Here is a 20207-nt window from a genome sequence, read left to right as displayed (position 1 = left end):
AAAGTAAACTCTATCCAAGAAAAACAAGATTATGAAAAAGTTAACCAAGTAGAAAAGGAGATACAGAGTCTCAAAGACAAAAATAACTCTTTGAAAATTAGAATTGCATAAGGGGAAGTCAGTGAAGTTATGAGAGACCAAGAAATAACAAAACAGATGATAAAGAATGAAAAAAATAGAAAAGAATGTGAAAGATCTTATAAGAAAAAAATTACATATCTAGAAAACAAATCAAGAACAGAAAATACAAGAATAAGTGGGTTGCATGAAATTTGTGACCAAAAATGTTGACACAAAATGCAAGAAATAATCAAGAAAATTGTTCTGCAGATATAGAACATGAAGAAAAAGTAGAACTAGAAAAAATCCACTGAACACCACCTCAGTGAAATCCTTTGTGGAAAACACATAGGAACATTATTGCCAAATTTTGAAACCCCCAGATAAAAGAGAAAAATTTTCAAGAAACAAGAAAAAAAAAATTCAAAACAAAAGCTATAATTAGAATTGTACAGGATTTATCAGCAGCCACAATAAAAGACTGCAGATGCTGGAATCATATCTACTGACAATCAAAGGAACTAGGGTTACAGACAAAAATATCACATCCAGCAAAATTTTTAATGAGAAAATATAGACATTCAATGAACTTACAGATTTTCTATCAACCAAATCTAAACTTAGTAGAAAATTTGACATATAAGAACTCAAGGAACTCAACATGAACAGATTGTTTATGTTTTGTTTTGTGTGTTTTTTTACATTGAAATGAATACTGAATGATTAAGATTGATATCAACAATAGGACAGCTCAAAAGAAAGATTGCAACAGGGTTAAAGTAAAAATAGCAATTATATTATACATTTCAGAAGAAGAATAAATACAGAGGCATTAGAGATTGGAGGAGGACTAGTTGTTCTGAAAACCAACTCACATTGGGAACATGTTAAATAGTCAGCACTACATAAATACCATGAAGAGTATAGCACCTTCCAAAATCTATAAAGAAATAAGAAGGAGGAGATATGGGCAGACCAGGAAATAAAAGATGTGGGTACAAGACAAGAGAGAGTTGAGAGGAGATTAAACAATAGCAAGGCAAGTTAGAAGCAGATAAGAAAGTTATGTGTGCTTATGTATGGGGATGTGTATGTGTTTGTGTATGTATATATCAACATATGTATATATATATAACTATATCCTTTCTTAACTAGAGTCATCTTGGGGATTATGTGGGGGATGAAAGGAGGAAAAAAGAATAAAGTAAAAAGGTGAGCAGCAGAAAACAAAAAGATCAATTTACAAGGAAGTAAAAAAAAAGATGGATAGTTATTGATATGATTTCTTCTACTTATATATAATTTCTTGATATGGTAATTTGTTGTTATATAATTTGAATCTTCCCTGTTGTTCTGATAGGCACATGACAATGTTCTCTTTTGTTTTGTTTCATTTTGTTGTCTTCCTTTTCTGTTTTTAATAAGATAAATTTAAAAAATTTAAACAACAAAAAATAATTTCACCCCTTCTGTGTAAATATAAATAGCATTTTCTTTTATGAAATTTGGATTTCCATTTTCTGTCTCTTCCTTTGTCCCCACTCTCTCCTGCCTCTGCAAGGTATCAAGTAATCTGAAATAGAGTTTACATGTATAATCATTTTAAATATATTTACTTTTTTTCTAATTTTATTTTTTTCAAATGCATGCAAATATGGTTCAATATTTTACCCTCTCCTCTGCCTCTCCTAGAAAGCAAGTAATCCAATATAGGTTAAACATGTCTAATTCTTATAATTTCCATATTTGTCAAACTGTGTAAGAAAAATCAGCTCAAAAGGGAAAAAAAAAAAACATGAGGGGAAAAAATAACAGGCAAACAAACAATAATAACAAAAGGTGAGCATACTATACTTTGATTCTCATTCAGTCTCCACACCTCTCTCTGGATGCAGATGGCTCTTTCCATCATAAGTGCATGGGAATCGCCTTTAATCACCTCACTGTTGAAAAGAGTCAGGTCTATCCCAACTGATCATCACATAATCTTCTTGTTGTTGTATATATTATTATTTTGATTCTTTTCACTTCACTTAGCACCAGCTCATGTTATGTCTTTCCAGATTTTTCTGAAATTAGCTTGTTCATAATTTCTTATAGAATAATAATATTCCATTACATTCATAGAGCATAACTTATTCAACCATTCCCTAACTTATCCATTCAATTTCCAGTTCTTGACATCACAAAAAAACACACACAAAAAAAAAACCTGCTACAAATATTTTTGAACATGTGGGTTCTTTTCCTTTTTTATGATCAATAGAGACACTGATAAATCAAAGTGTATGCACAGGTTTTTTATTAAAACTTTTTATTTCCAAACATATGCATATTATAATAATATAAATCATTCCCCAATTGATAAATGGTCTAAGGATATGAAAAATTTTCAGATGATGAAATTAAATCCATTTATAGTTATATGAAAAAATTCCGTAAATTACTTCTGATTAGAGAAATGCAAATTAAAACAATTCTGAGGTATCTCACACTTTCAGATTGGCTAAGATGACAGGAAAAGATAATTATAAATGTTGGAGGGGATTAGTGGGACACTAATACATTGTTGGTGGAATTATGAAATGAATCAACCATTCTGACAATCAATTTGGAACTTTTCCCAAAGGCCTATCAAACTATGCATACCCTTTGACCTAGCAATGCTACTACTGGGTCTGTACCCCAAAGGAATCATGAAGGGAAAAGGATCCACATGTACAAAAATGTTTGAAGCAGTTCACTATGGTAGTTCACTATGGTAAAGAATTGGAAAATGAGTAGTTGCCCATTGGGGAATGGGCAGAATAAGTTGTACTATATGAAGGTATTGGAATATTGTTGTTCTATTAAAAAAATGAACAAGCTGATTATAGAAAGGCTTGGAAAGAATTACATGAACTCATGCTGAGTGAAACAAGCAGAACCAGGAACACATTGTACACAATAACAGCAAAAATATGTGATGATCAACTATGAAAGGCTTGATTTTTCTCAGGGGTTCAGTGATCCAAAGCAATCCCAATAGACTTTGGACAAAAAATGCCATCTACATCCAGAAAAAGATCTAAGGAGACTGAATGTAAATCAAGATATGCTATGTTCATTTCTTTTTTTCTTTTTTTTTTTAATCTCTCCCATGTTTTTTCCCTTTTACTCTGATTTTTCTCTTGCAACATAATTCATAAAGCAATGTGTATTAAAAATAATTAAACTTATTATAATTAAACATATGAATATTTTGAAATGTTAAATAATTAACATTTCAAAAATTTATGTTTGTAGCATTTATATTTTCAAACTTAGTAAAACTTAAAACTGCTCTAAGATTTTCAGAACACCAGAAACACACACACATCTATATGTATATACATTTGTACATATAAAATATATTTCCTCTATTTGGGTACAAATTACATGAGAATAGCAACTTTTTTTTTTAAAGCATATGCATATATAATTTTCAACATTCACCCTTGGAAAACCTTCTGTTCTGAATTTTTCCCTTCCTCCTCACTCTCTTCCCTAGATGTTAAGTAATTCAATATATGTTAAAAATGGCAATTCTTCTATATGTATTTTCACAATTATCATGCTACACAAGAAAAAAAATCATATCAAAAAAGAAACACATGAGAAAAAAATGGAAGCAACAATAAAAATTTGAAAATACTATGTTGTGATCTACACTCAATCCCACAAACCTCTCTCTGGATGCAGATGGCTCTCTTCATCACAAGATTATTGGAACTGGCTTGAATAACTTCACAGTTGAAAAGAGCCACTAACAACAAAATTGATTGTCATATAAATTTACTGTTGTTGTGTATAGCATCAAATTGCTCCCCAGAATGGTTAGATAAGTTCACAACTCCACCAAATATGTATGTGTCCCAGTTTTCCCACATTCCATTAAAATTGTATCATTATGTTTTCCTGTCATTTTAGCCATTCTGAGAGTTGTAAAGTGGTACCTCAGAGCTGTCTCAATTTGTATTTCTCTAATCAAAAGGGATTTAGGGCATTTTTTCATATGACTAGTTCATATGACTAATTTCTTCACCTGAAAATTGTCAGTTCTTATTCTTTGATCACTTACTAGTTGGCAAGTGGTTTTGAATCAATTCTCTATATATTTTAGAGATGAGGCTTGTATCAGAAATACTTAGTGTAAACATTTTCCTCAGCTTTATGCTACCCTTCTAATCTTGGCTGCATTGGTTTTCTTTGTAAAAAAAAAATTTAATATAATCATTTTGCATTTCATAATGTTCCCTAGTTCTTTTTTGGCCTTAAATCCCTTCTTTATCCACAGATCCGAGAGGTAGACTATCCTTTGTTATCCTAATTTTCTTGCAGTATAAAATAACCTTTATATCTCAATCATAAATCCATTTCCATCTTATCTTAGTTTAAGGTGTTACATGTTGGTCTAGTTTCTGCCATAATACTTTTCTTTTCTTTTTTTTTTTTCAGAACTTTTTGTCAAATAGTGTGTTCTTATCCCAGAAGGAGGAAGTCTTTGAGTTTATCAAACACTAGATTTGTATAGTCACTATTGATTGTGTCTTGTGAACCTAATCTATTGCACTGATCCAGTACTTTATTTCGTAGACAGCACCAAATGGCTTTGATGACTGCTGCTTTATAGTATAATTTTAGGTCTAGTACAACTAGGCCACGTTGTTTTGCAAATATTTCATTAATTACCTTGAAGTTCTTGACATTTTGCTCTTCCAGATGAATTTTGTTAATATTTATATATATATATATATATATATATATATATATATATATATATATATATATATATATATATATATATATATATATATATATATATATATATAGTAATTTTTTGGCACTTGGATTAGTATGACACTGAATAAGTAGATTAAATTAGATTGTATTGTCATTTTTATTGTATAAATTCATTCTACCACTGAGTAATTGATATTCTTCCAGCTATTTAGATATAACTTTATTTGTGTGAAAAGTGCTTAATAATTGTGTTCATATAGTTACTGGCTTTGGTGGATAGGTTCCCAAATATGTTATATAATCTATACTTTATATAATTTATTTATATTACATATATATATGTTATATAGTTTATGTATAGTTTATACTGGATTTTGTTGATAATATATTTAAACACTGATAATATATGTGGGATCATTTTATATCCTGTAACTTTGTTAAAGTTGTTAATTGTAGTAGATTTTTTTTAGTGATTCTCTAGGGTTCTCTAAATATATCATTATATCATCTGAAAAGCATGAAAATTTTGTTTACTCTTTATTTACTTTAATTCTTTCAATTTCTTTTTTTCTATTATTGCTAAAGCTAATATTTCTAGCAGAATATTGAATAATAATAGTGATTGGACAACATTTTTTTCACTCGATCTTATTAGGAACACTTCTAGTTTATTCCTATTATGTATAATGTTGCTGAAAGTTTTAGATAAATACTAATCATTTTAAGGAAAACTCCGTTCCTTCCTATTCTCTCTAGTGATATCAATAGGAATGAAATTTGTATTTGGTCAAATGCTTTTTCTTCATTTACTGAGACAATCATATGATTTCTTTTCATTGGCTATTAATATGGTCAATTGTTAATAGTTTTCCTGATATTGAACCAGCTCTGTATTCCTGGTAATAAGGTGCTGTAATATCTTTACTAATATTTTATTTAAGATTTTTCACCAATATTCATTAGGAAGATTGTAATTATCTTTTTCTGTTTAGACTTTTCCTGATTAAAGAATCAGCACCATATTATATTTGTCTCATGTTTAGTAGGACTTCTTTCCCTATTTTTCCAAATAGTGTATATGGTATTGGAACAAATTGCTTTTTAAATGTTTGGTAGAATTCATTTGCAAAAACATAAGGACTTGGAGTTTTTTTCTTAGAGAGATCATTAACAGCTTGTTCAATTTACTTTTCTCAAATGGGACAAATAAATGATTTATTTCCTCATTTGTTAATCTAGGCAATCTATATTTTTATTTAGATTATCAGATTTATTGGCATACAAGTGAGCCAAATAGCTCCTAATAATTATTTTAATTTCTCTTCATTTGTTGCAAATTAATCCTTTTCATTTTTGATAATGATAATTTGATTTTCTTCTTTTCTTTTTTTCTTTTTCTAATCAAGTTAACCAAAGGTTTATCTATTTTGTTTTTTTTTCAAAACCAACTCTTATTTTGTTTATTACTTAAATAGTTTTCTTACATTCAATTTTATTAAATTTTTTGATTTTCATAATTTCTAATTTGGTATTTAATTTTGATGGTTAATTTCTCCTGTTTCTATCTTTTTTTTTTTAGTTGCATGCCCAATTCATTGACCTTCTCTTTCTCTATTTTATTTATGTAAGCAAGTGATATAAAATTTCCCCTAAGAACTGCTTTAGTTTCATCACATAAGGTCTGGAATGCTATCTCATTATTGTCTATAGAGGGCTGAAACTCTGAATCAGACAAGAGAACACTTAAGGTTACCTATTCTATGTGAGATAATGGTTCTATTAACATATATTTGGATGCTGGATCTCCTCACCATTGGTGCTTGCCAAATGTTTGGTGGTGAGATAATCGTAAGTAAAGATTAGAGCACAGAGAGAGAGGAGTCAGAGTCATTTGGTGGCAGGAAGAGGAGACGAGAGGTTGGAGACTCTAGAATCCAGGATACACCTTTGGCAAGCCATGTGGAACCTTGCCTACCTCCTTCACTTCTCCCCTTAAAGAGCAAGGACTTTGATTTATCCTGACTCTGGCTGACCCTGAAGCCTCCAAGGAGCTAGCTCATACTTTATAATTGACATTCTCTTGGACAAAATTATCATTTGTTTCTGTGATTTGTTATTTGAACCACTCATTCTTTAGAATAATTTGGTTTCCAATTAATTTTTGGTCCATTTTTCCTTGGCTCTTTACTATATTCAGTTTTTACTGCATCATGATCTGAAAAGGATGCATTTACTATTTCTACCTTTCTTCATTTGATTGTGAGGTTTTTATGCTGTAATATGCTGTTTGTAACTACCTCTTACAAAAAGGTTTATTCCCTTCTATTCCCAATCAGTTTTCTCTTTTCTAAAATTTTATTCATTTCCTTAATTTCTTCATTGTTGGATTTATCTAATTCTGATGGAAGGGCAATAAGACCCCTACTTCTATAGTTTTGCTGTCTATTTCTTCTTTCAATTCACTTATCTAAGAATTTGGATGTTAAAACAATTGGTGCACATATATCTAGTATTGATATTTCTTATTATTTATGGTACCCTTTACCAAAATATAGTTTTCTTCCTTATCTCTTTTACTTTTATCTATTTTTGCTTTTGCTTAATCTGAGGATCAAAATTTCTACCCTTGCTTTTTTTTTCTGCTTCAGTGGAAGCATAATATATTTTCCTCCAGTTCTTTACCTAATTCTATATGTAGCTCTTTGCTTCAAATGCTTATAAACAACATATTGTAGGATTATGGCTTTTAATCTAGTCTTCTATCTACTTCTATTTTATGGGAGAGTTTGTCCCATTTATATTCCAATTAAGATTACTAACTGTGTATTTCCTGCCATCCTATTTTTAGTTATACTTTTCTGTCTCATTTCCCGCTTTCCCTCCTCAGCAGTGTTTTGTTCTGGTCTTTTCATCAAAAATTTATTGAAAACCTCATATTTCACTGAATATCCATCTTTCCCCTTGAAATATAATGCTTAGTTTTGCTGTTTTGTGATTCTTGTTTGTAGTCTCCTTGTCTTTTGGAATGTCATATTTTAAACTCTCTGATTAATCCAATGAGGAAGCTGCTAGGTCCTTGGTAATCCTGATATGGCTCCTTAATACTTAAATTGTTTCTTGTGCTTGCTTTTTTTTTTTTTTTAGGTGGTAATTCTTTCAGTGGCTATAATATACTTTGGTTGTAGGATATCAGGGTAACTTCCTTGATGATTTCTTGAAAGATGTCCAGGTTCTTTTTTTTTTTTCATGTAGTCCAATAATTCTTAGAATATTTCTTCTTATCTATTTTTTCAGTTCAGTTGTTTTTATAATGAGGCCTTTTATATTTTCTTTTATTTTTCCATTTTAAAATTTTTGCTTGATTAATTTCTGATGTCTCATTGAGTCATTCATTTCCATTTGTCCAATTCTAATTTCTAGTGAATGATTTTTCAATTAGCTTTTCAACCTCTTTTTTTCATTTTGACAGTTATACTTTTAAAGGAGTTGTTTTGTTCAGTTGATATTCCCACCCCAATTTCATCAATTCTGTTTTTGAGAAGTTGTTTTCTTTTTTCATTTGCCAAATTAATTTTAAGGAGTTGATTTCTTTGGTTAATTTCTGGGTTTCCTTTCCTAAACTGTTAGCTCTTTCCCAAAATCTTATATTTCTTCTGCATAATATTTTTCTGCATTTTTCTTCTATCTCTTTTTAAAGATCTTTTTGAACTCTTTGAGAGAGAGTCTTTTGATTTGGAGACCAGTTCACATCCTCCTTTGAAGTTCACCTGAAAGCATTTTGCCTTTTTTGTTCTCTTCTGGGTTTATGTTCCAATATTCCATGTCTCCATGATAACTTTCTGTAGTTAGAGCTCTTTTTACTTTTTGACTTATTTTCAAAAAGTTGAGCTCTGCTCCTATGGCACATAGGAAATTATTCCAAATTCTTTTGCAAGGTGACAGGGTCTCTCACTGAATGTACTGGGATGCAGCTGCTGGTGCAGCAGGCTTCCCCACTGTGCTAGGTTGGCGTAGACAAGTCCCACCTGTTATACTGGAGTTTGGAGGCTCACAATTGACTTCTATAGTTGCATTGAAGGTCTAATAGCTGGTCTGCTGATGTACTGGCCTTCTGAATAAGGGCAGGGTAATAAACATTTCTGTATTTTGGCTAAAAGCCTCCTGCTAGATTCCCTTCATCAAGCTTCCAAGTGCTATCCTGGGCCTCTCCACACTGCACCTGCACTGAACCATGTTTTCCCTTGCTCAAAAAGATAAAACTTTCCTGAAGTCCTTCCAGTCCTTATACTGGAAAATTGTTATATTCTGAAATTTTTGGGTTCTGTCTCTCCAAAATATGTTCAGAGGCTTTTTCTTTTGTTGATTCTGAGGGAATGTGAGGAATCTGGGGAAATCTGTCTCATTTACTCTCCACAATCTTGGCTCTGCCATATTTCAAATATATTTCAATATTACTTATGTTGTGAAAAAAGAATTAGGACAAACAGGAACAACCAGTAGAAAGAAAAAAAAAATGAATTTAGTATGCTTTGGTCTATATTGCTACTCCATATTGTTTTTCTTTAGATGAGGATAGCATTTTACATCATGAGTCTTTTGATATTGTCTTAGATTATTATATGCTGTGAAGAGCAAAATCTATCAAAACTGATCACTACACAATTTTGCTGTTACTAGGTACAATGTTCTTTTGATTCTACTCATTTTATTATGCATCATTTCTTACAAGTCTTTTCAGTTTTTTCTGAAATCTGGCTGCTCATAATTTCTTTTTTTATTATTTTTATTTCTAAATTTTTTTACATTATATATGCATGAGTAATTTTTTTATAACATTATCCCTTGTATTCATTTTTCCAAATTTTCCCCTCCCTCCCTCTACTCATTCCCCTAGATGACAGGCAATCCCATACAATTTACATGTGTTAGAGTATAACCTAAATATAATATATGTGTGTAAATCCCATTTTCTTGTTGCATGTTAAGTATTTGATTCCGAAGGTATAAGTAACCTGGATAGATAGACGGTAGTTCTAACAGTTTAAATTCACTTCCCAGTGTTCCTTCTCTAGGTGTATTTGTTTCTGTCCATCATTGATCAACTGGAAGTGAGTTGGATCTTCTTAATGTTGAAGATATCCACTTCCATCAGAATACATCTTCATACAACATTGAAGTGTACAGCGATCTTCTGGTTCTATTCATTTCACTCAGCATCAGTTGATGTAAGTCTCTCCAAGCCTCTGTGTATTCCTCCTGCTGGTCATGTCTTACCGAGCAATAATATTCCATAACCTTCATATACCATAATTTACCCAACCATTCTCCAATTGATGGACATCCATTCATCTTCCAGTTTCTGGCCACTATGAAAAGAGCTGCCACAAAGATTTTGGCACATACAGGTCCCTTTCCCCTCCTCAGTATTTCTTTGGAATATAAGCCTAATAGCAGCAATGCTGGATCAAAGGGTATGCACAGTTTGATAACTTTTTGGGCATAGTTCCAAATTGCTCTCCAGAATGGTTGGATTCTTTCACAACTCCAATGTATTAGTGTCCCAGTTTTCCGACATCCCCTCCAACATTCAGCATTATTTGTTCCTGTCATCTTAGCCAATCTGACAGGTGTGTAGTGGTATCTCAGAGTTGTCTTAATTTGCATTTCTCTGATCAGTAGTGATTTGGAACACTCTTTCATATGAGTGGAAATAGTTTCAATTTCATCATCTGAGAATTGTCTGTTCATATCCCTTGACCATTTATCAATTGGAGAATGGTTTGGTTTCCTATAAATCAGGGTCAGTTCACTATATATTTTGGAAATGAGACCTTTGTCAGAACCTTTACTTTTAAAAATATTTTCCCAATTTGTTACTTCCCTTCTAATCTTGTTTGCATTAGTATTGTTTATACAGAAACTTTTTAGTTTGATGTAATCAAAATCTTCTATTTTGTGATCAATAATGATCTCTAATTCTCCTCTGGTCATAAATTCCTTCCTCCTCCACAGGTCTGATAGGTAGACTATTCTCTGTTCCTCTAATCTATTTATGATCTCATTCTTTATGCCTAAATCATGGACCCATTTTGATCTTATCTTGGTATATGGTGTTAAGTGTGGATCCCTATCTAATTTCTGCCATATTGATTTCCAGTTTTCCCAACAGTTTTTTTCAAATAATGAATTTTTATCCCTAATGTTGGTATCTTTGGGTTTGTCAAAGACTAGATTGTTATAGATGTACCCTTTTTTGTCCTTTGTATCTAATCTGTTCCACTGATTGACTGGTCTATTTCTTAGCCAACACCAAATGGTTTTGGTGATTGCTGCTATATAATATAGCTTTAGATCAGGTATACCTAGACCACCTTTATCTGACTTTTTTTTTTCATTAGTTCCCTTGCAATTCTCGACCTTTTATTCTTCCATATGAATTTTGTTGTTATTTTTTCTAGGTCATTAAAATAGTTTCTTGGGAGTCTGATTTGTATAGCACTAAATAAATAGATTAGTTTAGGGAGTATTGTCATCTTTATTATATTCGCTTGGCCTATCCAAGAGCACTGAATGTCCTTCCAATTATTTAAATCTGACTTTATTTTTGTGGCAAGTGTTTCGTAATTTTTCTCATATAATTACTGACTATTCTTTGGTAGTTGGATTCCCAAATATTTTATACTCTCAACATTTGTTTGAAATGGAATTTCTCTTTGTATTTCTTGCTGTTGCATTTTGTTGGTGGTATATAAAAATGCTGAGGATTTATGTGGATTTATTTTGTATCCTGCAACTTTGCTAAAATTCTGAATTATTTCTGATAGCTTTTTAGCAGAGTCTTTGGGGTTCTCTAAGTATACCATCATGTCATCTGCAAAGAGTGATCATTTGATTTCCTCATTTCCTACTCTAATTCCTTGAATCTCTTTCTCGGCTCTTATTGCCGAGGCTAGAGTTTCTACTATTCAATATAGTAATGGTGATAGTGGGCAAACTTGTTTCACTCCTCATCTTACTGGGAAAGGTTTCAGTTTATCTCCATTACATATTATGCTTACTGATGGTCGTAAATATATGCTCCTGATTATTCTAAGGAATAGTCCATTTATTCCTATACTCTCAAGCGTTTTTAGTAGGAATGGATGTTGGATTTTATCAAATGCTTTTTCTGCATCTATTGAGATGATCATATGGTTTTTATTAATTTGATTATTAATATGGTCAATTGTACTAATAGTTTTCCTAATATTAAACCAGCCCTGCATTCCTGGTTTAAATCCTACTTGATCATAGTGTATTATCCTGGGGATGATTTTCTGAAGTCTTTTTGCTAATATCTTATTTAAGATTTTAGCATCAATATTCATTAAGGAAATTGGTCTATAATTTTCTTTCTCAGTTTTCGATCTACCTGGTTTAGGTATCAGTACCATGTCTGTGTCATAAAAGGAGTTTGGTAGGACTCCTTCATCCCCTATTTTTTCAAATAGTTTATATAACATTGGGGCTAATTGTTCTTTAAATGTTTGGTAGAATTCACATGTAAATCCATCTGGTTCTGGGGATTTTTTCCTGGGGAGTTGATTAATAGCTTGTTCTATTTCTTTTTCTGAAATGGGACTATTTAAGCAATTTATCTCCTCCTCTATTAATCTAGGAAGCCTATATTTTTAGAGGGAGTCATCCATTTCACTTAAGTTATCAAATTTATTGGCATAACGTTGGGCAAAGTAATTCCTTATAATTTCTCTAATTTCCTCTTCATTGATGGAAAGATCCCCCTTTTCATTTGTAAGACTAACAATTTGATTTTCCTCTTTCCTTTTTCTGATCAAATTTACCAAAGGTTTATCTATTTTATTGGCTTTTTCATAAAACCAACTCTTGGTTTTATTTATTAATTCAATAGTTTTTTTACTTTCAATATTATTGATTTCTCCTTTTAATTTTTGTGTTTCAAGTTTGATTTTTGGTTGGGGTTTTTTAATTTGGTCTTTTTCTAGCTTTCTAAGTTGCAGGCCCAATTCGTTAATCTTTTCTTTCTATATTTTGTTCAAATAAGCCTCTAAAGATATAAAATTTCCCCTTATTACCACTTTAGCTGCATCCCACAGATTTTGGTATGATGTCTCATCATTGTCATTGTCTTGGGCGAAATTATTAATTGTTTCTTTAATTTGCTGTTTCACCCAGTCATTCTTTAAGATGAGATTATTCAGTTTCCAATTATTTTTTGGTCTATTTACCCCTAACTTCTTATTGAATGTAGTTTTTATTGCATTGTGATCTGAGAAAAAGGCATTTATTATTTCTGTCTTCCTACATTTAATTTTGAGATCTTTATGTCCTAATATATGGTAAATTTTTATATAAGATCCTTGAACTGCTGAGAAGAAAGTATATTCCTTTCTATTGCCATTCAGTTTTCTCCAAAGGTCTATCATACCTAGTTTTTCTATTATTCTATTTACTTTTTAAATTTCTTTCTTATTTGTTTTGTGGTTTGATTTGTCTAAATCTGAGAGTGCAAGGTTGAGATCTCCCACTATTATAGTTTTACTGGCTATTTCTTCTTGCAACTCTCTTAACTTTTCCTTTAGAAAGTTAGATGCTATACCACTTGGTGCATATATGTTTAGTATTGATATGACTTCATTGTTTATGCTACCTTTTAGCAGGATATACTTTCCTTCCTTATCTCTTTCAATTAGATCAACTTCTTCTTTTGCTTGATCTGAGATAAGGATGGCTACCCCTGCTTTTTTGGCTTTACCTGAAGCATAATAGATTCTGCTCCAAACTTTTACCTTTACTCTGTATCTCCCTGCTTTAAGTGTGTTTCCTGTAAACAACATAGGGTTCTGACTTTTGATCTAGTCTGCTATCCGTCTCCGTTTGATGAGAGAATTCATCCCATTCACATTTACAGTTAAAATTACTAATTTTGTATTTCCTGCCATCATATTATCCCCAGAGTATGCTTTTTCCCTTGATCCCCCCTGTACCCCTTCCCCAATATTTAATTTATAGACCCCACTTGTGACGTGCAACACTCTCTTTTTTAGTATCCCTCCCCCCTCCTTCCAAGTCCCTTCCCTTATTCCCCTTTTCCTTTTTCCTTTTCCTCTCCCCCCCTTTTAATGAGGTGAGAGAGAATTCTCTGAAAAACAAATATGTCAATTATTTACTCTTTGAGCCTACTCTGATGAGAGTAAGATTCACACAATGTTTCACCCCCCTCTCTAAATTCCCTCAGATGTGGTACATTTTTCTATGCCCCTTCCTGGGATGTAGTTTCCCTCTTTTTATCACTCCTTCCCCTTTTTCTGATACTACCACCTTCCCTTTACTACTCCCCCTTTTTTATATCAGTAAAATCAAATTATCCATGCGGACTTTCTATATATCCACAACAGAGATACAGTTCTCAAGAGTTCTGTTTACCTTTTTCTGTTTCTCTTCGGTCTTGTGGATTTAAATCAAATTTTTTTGTTTAAGCCTTGTTTTTTCCTTAGAAACAAATGGAATTCCTCTGTTTCATTGAATGACCATCTTCTTCCATGGAAGAAAATGCTAAACTTAGCTGGATAGTTTATTCTTGGTTGCAATCCTTGATCTTTTGCCTTTTGGAATATCAGGTTCCAGGCCCTTCGATCTTTTAATGTGGAGGCAGCCAGATCTTGAGTGACCCTTATTGTGGCACTTTGGTATTTAAATTGTTTTTTTCTAGCTGCTTGCAAGATTTTCTCCTTCGTGTGGTAATTCTGCAGCTTAGCCACAATATTCCGTGGTGTTCTTTTTTTAGGGTCTTTTTCAGAAGGTGTTCGATGAATTCTTTCAACACCTATTTTCCCTTCTGTTTCTATTACCTCTGGACAGTTTTCTTTAATGATTTCCTGTAAAATAGAATCTAGGCTCTTTTTTTGGTCATAGTTTTCGGGAAGTCCAGTGATCCTCAGATTATCTCTCCTAGATCTCTTTTCCAGGTCTATAGATTTTCCCAGTAAGTATTTGACGTTATTCTCCAGCTTTTCATTTTTTTTGTTTTGTTTGACTGATTCTTGGGTTCTCAAAGAATCATTCATTTCTATTTGTTCCGTCCTAACTTTTAATGAGTTATTTTCTTCATTCACATTTTTTAGTTCTTTTTGTATATGCCCAATTGAGTTTTTAAATGAATTATTTTGCTCTGATTTTTTTTAGAGAATTATCTTCTTTTTCCAATTCAGAAATCCTATTTTCTTGAGACTTTTTTATCTTTTCCAATTCAGAAATCCTACTTTCCTGTGATTTTTTAACCTTTTCTAATTTACAAATTTTGTTTCCCTTCATCTCCTGTGAATTCTTTATTTTTTCCAACTCCAATTTCAAAACATTGTTATTTTCTATCAAAGCTTCTCTTTCCTTTCCCCATTTTTCTTCAAAACTCTCTTAACTTTTTAATAGTCTTTTCTAGGAGAGAGTTATGTGATGGGGGGCAGGTATCATTCCCCTTTAGGCTGTTATCTGCTGACTCTCTGCTATTAACTTCCTAGGGGTTGGATACCCGCTCTTTCTCTGTGTAGAAGGAATCAATAGTTTTTCTTGGCTTTTTACTCATGGTTAAAAATCTTTTGGGGTCTGTCCCTGGGGTAAGAAGTTTATTTATTTATTTCTTTATCAGCTTCCTCCCAGACTGGACGGATGCAGCAGTTCTCATGCAGATGGCATTTTTTGTCCAAAGTCTATTGGAATTGTTTTGTATATACTAAGAAGAATCAAACCTTTTATAGTTGAGCATTGGACATTCTTGCTGTTATTGTGTACACTATATTCCTGGCTTTTCTTGTTACACTCAGCATTAGGTCATGTAAATCTTTCCAGGACTTTCAAAAATCAGTCTGTTCATTTTTTTTTTATAGGACAATAATATTCCATTACTTTCATGTACCACAATTTTTCCTTTATTCCCCAATTGATGAGCATTAACTCCTTTTCCAATTCTTTGCTACCACAAAAAGATCTGCTAAAACATTTTTACAAATGTGGGTTCTTTTCCCTCCCTTATGATTTCTTTGGGATATAGACCCACTCCTGAGTTATATTGTCATTATTTCTGATGAAATTATTTATTGATTTTATGATTTATTCTTTGACCTACTTATTCCTCAGGATTAGTTTCAATTGACTTTTAATTTATATTCTTGTGACCTTTTATTAAATGTAATTTTTATTGTTTTATGGCTTTTAAAAGATGAATTTAATCACCCTGTTTTTCTGCACTTATTTTTGAAGACATTATTTCTTAATACATGGTCAGTTTTTATGAAGTGCCATCTATAGCTGAGCAAAAGTCATATTAATTTATATTAACATTAAATTTTCTCCAGAGTCTATTATATTTAATTTGTTTGCATTCTGTTCATCTCCCTTGTATTATTATTATTTAGTTTTTGGTTATTTTAATCTAGCTCCAAGAACAGTTCCCCCAAGAGCATTGTTTTACTGGGTCTTATTTGTTTCTTTTTGTTTTTGTTTTTTATTCCTGTAATTCACCTAACTTTCCCTTTAAGAATTTGGATGCTACACTGTTTGGTACATGCATGTTTGTTACCAAAGTTATTTCATTACTTATGATGCCATTCTGCAAGATATAGTTTATATATGTAAATATATATATATATAGATAGATAGATAGATATAGATATAGATATAGTTTATATATATATATATACATATATATATATATATATATATATATATATATATGTATATATATATATATATATCTTTTAAAATTAGTTCTATTTTTGTTTTTGCTTTGCATTGCTACCTCTGCCTTTTTTTTTTTCCTTAAGGTAAAACAAAATAAATTCTGCTCCAGCCTCTTATTTTAATTCTGTGTATGTCTCTGTTTTAAGTAAATGACATCTTGTTAGTGGCTAGTTTCTAATCCATTGGATTTTCTCCTGTTTTATGAAGGAACTCATCTCATTCATATTCACAGTTGTGATTATCTACCTCATTTTCCTCATTCATTCTTTTCTTTTGTTTATCCTTCTCTTTCTCTTTTTATCTTGTCCATCCTCTGAAGTATGTTTTGCTTCTGACCTCTGCTTTCCTCTATTCACACTCCTTTATGTTATCTTTCCTTTCCCTTATATCCTTCTAATTGGGTGAATATATATTTCTATACTCAGGTGAAGGTGTATGAATGTGTCTGTATGTATTAAATATCCCTCTTTGAATCAATCCAGATGAGAGTGATGCTCAGATATTGCCTGTTCTGCCCTACCCCTTCAATTTCCTATCTGCTATAAAAGCTTTCCCTTGTATGCTTCTTAATATAAGATAATTTCCTCATTCTTCCCTCTCTTTCACTATCTCCCAGGGCATCCTTCTCCCTTGTCAATAATTTTTTTTTTATGTCATCCCAACATAAATTTTTCATTCCCATATCCTGCAAAAAAGGATATATTTATGTAGACCCCTTCTAAAAGTCTTAATAATGATAATATTTTGTGAATTTTCACATATGACATTTCCACTTAGGAATGTAAATTGTCTAACTTTACTGAATCCCTTGTGTTTTCTTTTTTTATGTTTACCTTTTTTAAGGTTCTCGAGTCATATTTGAAACTCAAATATTCTTTTCATTTCTGATGTTTTCATTAGGAATACTAAAAGTCCTCTATTTCATTAAATATATTTTTCTTCTTAAAGATTTTACCTAAATTTGGGGCAGCTGGGCGGCACATGGACAGAGCAGCAGCCCTGAAGTCAGGAAGACCTGAGTTCAAATCTGACCTCTGACACTTGACATTTCATAGCTTTGTGACCCTGGGCAAGTCACTTAATCCATTTGCCTTAGGGAAAAAAAGATTATGCTCAATTTTGCTAGATAGGTTTATTCACCAAAAAACATAACTTAAAAATTTGAAAAGTAAAAGTTAATTGAATTGCCAAAAGACATTGAGAACACAATAATAATAATAGATTCAGGATTTAAATGGATAAATCCAGAAACAATATATAGAGTTGAAAATTTGTTGTAAATATCAGATTTTTACTATTGGATTTGAAATTGCTTCATAATCTGAATACAACCTATTTTTCTAGATTGATTTCATATTATTTTACATTATTCTTTTTCACACATATCTTCTATCCAAACCATCAACAGTTCTTCACATATGGTATTCCATTATCAGCTTTCATGATTTTGTTGCACTCTTCCTCTTCACCTCTGTTTAATAAATCCCTACTCCTTCAAAGCATAAGTGGGCAGTCAGTCTTGTGGAGATCTTTACCGATCCTCCTAGTTATTAATGTTCACCTCTTTCCACTAAAGAAATTATTTTGCATTAATTATTTATATATTTTGTTTAGATTTGTTTATATGAATATAATTTCCCATAAGTAAAACATAAATTTCTTAAAGTAAAGGGTTATATTGTTTTTCTCTTTTTATTCTCATCTGCTAACATAATTCCTAGTTAAAAAAATAAGACTTTATAAATTTTTTTCTTGAACTGGAAAATGCAACTTGTGATACATACTGAATTGGCACTATTATAGAACATTTAAAATGTACCTCTCAGAATTATATAATATTTCCATTAAAAATTTAACATGTTACAAGGCACAAATTTCACAATTAAATGCAAAAAGGAAGACATATTAATCAGAATCTCTAGATAATAACTAAATATAAGCAATTCATACAGAAAATATAACCAAAAATAAATATTTAAATGGAAACTAAATTACAACATAATAGATAATGAATGGGCAAAAATAAATCATATAAACAATAAAGAATTATATTGAAGGGAATGATATCAATGATACAATACAACAGAAATCTAAATATAACAGTCCTGCCAAAAAAAAAATACAACTAAGAAGATAGATATTAAGAAAAAAATTAAAGAACAGAAGATGCAATTACAAAACTAGAAAATCACTGGAGTTATGAAATCCCAAGTAAACAAAAATATTGAAAATGAGCACAAAATGATTAATAAAATAAAATAAAGGTGAACAAAAGAACAAGTAGTTTAAAAATTAGTAACATTGGTACACCATTGGGTGATACTTTTTAATTTTTTAATTAAAGTTTTTTTTTTTTTTTTAAATTTCCAAAACATATGTATAAAGCACAGAACTCTGGAGAAGTACACTTGAAAGAAGATGTTAACTCAGTGATTAATAGTTCTCTAGCTCAGGGTGGAGTCAAGATGGTGGAGAAGGCACACCCCACTTTCTGAGCTTCTCTCATAGCCTCACCACTAAGTATTAAATTCAGCCTCAAAAATAGCACTTGAATGGTAAAATTCTTGATGATTAGAAGTGTAACAACTTAACAGATGAAGATAATCTGGAAGATCTCCAGAAAAGGTTTGTCCTGAGTGGTGGAAGCAGACCAGTGCAAGCAGACCAGTGCAAGCAGAGATAGAATCAGAGGCTAGCATATTGAGCAGACCAGGAGGGGGTGGTCTCCATGGTTGGAAAATTTACAGAGTGGACTCTACCATAGTTTGGATTCTCTACTTTGGTTGCAAAGCAGTAGACTGGCAGAGAAATTAAAGCCAAAAGAGGAGGGTATTCTAAAAAATGCCAGAACCTTACAGGATCTGGCTATACCCACCCAAAACCAGAAGTGAGTGAATCAGCACAGACCACAGCTGTGCAGCCACAGTCTGCAGTTAAGAACCTGTATGGCAGGGGGCACAGTGAGGGGCTCAGCCTGGGGCAATAGAACTTCTGTACCTCGACTATGCATCCCTGGGCAGAGACACTTCTGGTGCTGTGTGGGGCAAAACAACTGCTTATATCCACAGTGAGCTTTTGCTTAGGATGTTGACACTTTCGCTACTCAGCCTTTAGCCCCCAGGCAGTCACGATTCTGCACAACAGGGCTATTCACAAGGTACTTCCACAGCTTTGCCTATACTACCCAAATCTGAGTTACTTCTAGTGTGGAGTTTTTCCCAGAGCACTTCCATAGTGACTCTGCACAGATCACAGCCGCATTCTGCAGTATCAGGCTTTCTCTTGGGGCAGTTAAGAACATGCATGGCAGGGGGATACAGCCTGGGGGCAGCCTCTAATCTGCACAGTGGGAGGCTCAGCCTGGTGCAGCGGAACTTCCATAGCAGCAACTCTGCTTCCCGGGGCAGAGACAGTTCTAGTCCGAGTAGAGCTATTTGCTGGTCACCTGCTAATATCCACAACCCCATGGAGGGCTTTAGCCTGAGGTAGTGACACTTTCACTGTTCAACCTCTTGCCTCAGGACAGCTTCTTCACTGAGCATATCCACAGCTTGGCCCATGCTAACCAAGTCTGAATCACATCCAGTGGGGGCGAACTTCCTCCCAGAGCACTCTTGTACCTTGCTGCTCTT

General features: G+C 32.3%; 1 protein-coding gene across 2 annotated transcripts in view; it reads left to right on the top strand.

Annotated features, from left to right (window-relative positions):
- Window positions 1–20207, top strand: part of SLCO1C1 (solute carrier organic anion transporter family member 1C1) — a 156415-nt gene that overhangs the window by 10913 nt on the left and 125295 nt on the right. Inside the window, exon 1 of one of the 2 annotated variants that reach the window (XM_074268887.1) lies at window positions 9907–10046. The exons of the other annotated variant lie outside the window; for it this stretch is intronic. The gene's annotated coding sequence lies outside the window, so the exon portion shown is untranslated. Of the gene's footprint in view, window positions 1–9906; window positions 10047–20207 lie in introns of those variants that run through there. 2 annotated transcript variants of the gene reach the window in all.

This window comes from Sminthopsis crassicaudata, chromosome 5 (assembly GCF_048593235.1).
Source record: "Sminthopsis crassicaudata isolate SCR6 chromosome 5, ASM4859323v1, whole genome shotgun sequence".
Taxonomy (NCBI): Eukaryota; Metazoa; Chordata; class Mammalia; order Dasyuromorphia; family Dasyuridae; genus Sminthopsis; species Sminthopsis crassicaudata.
This window is presented reverse-complemented; position numbering and strand designations above follow the sequence as displayed.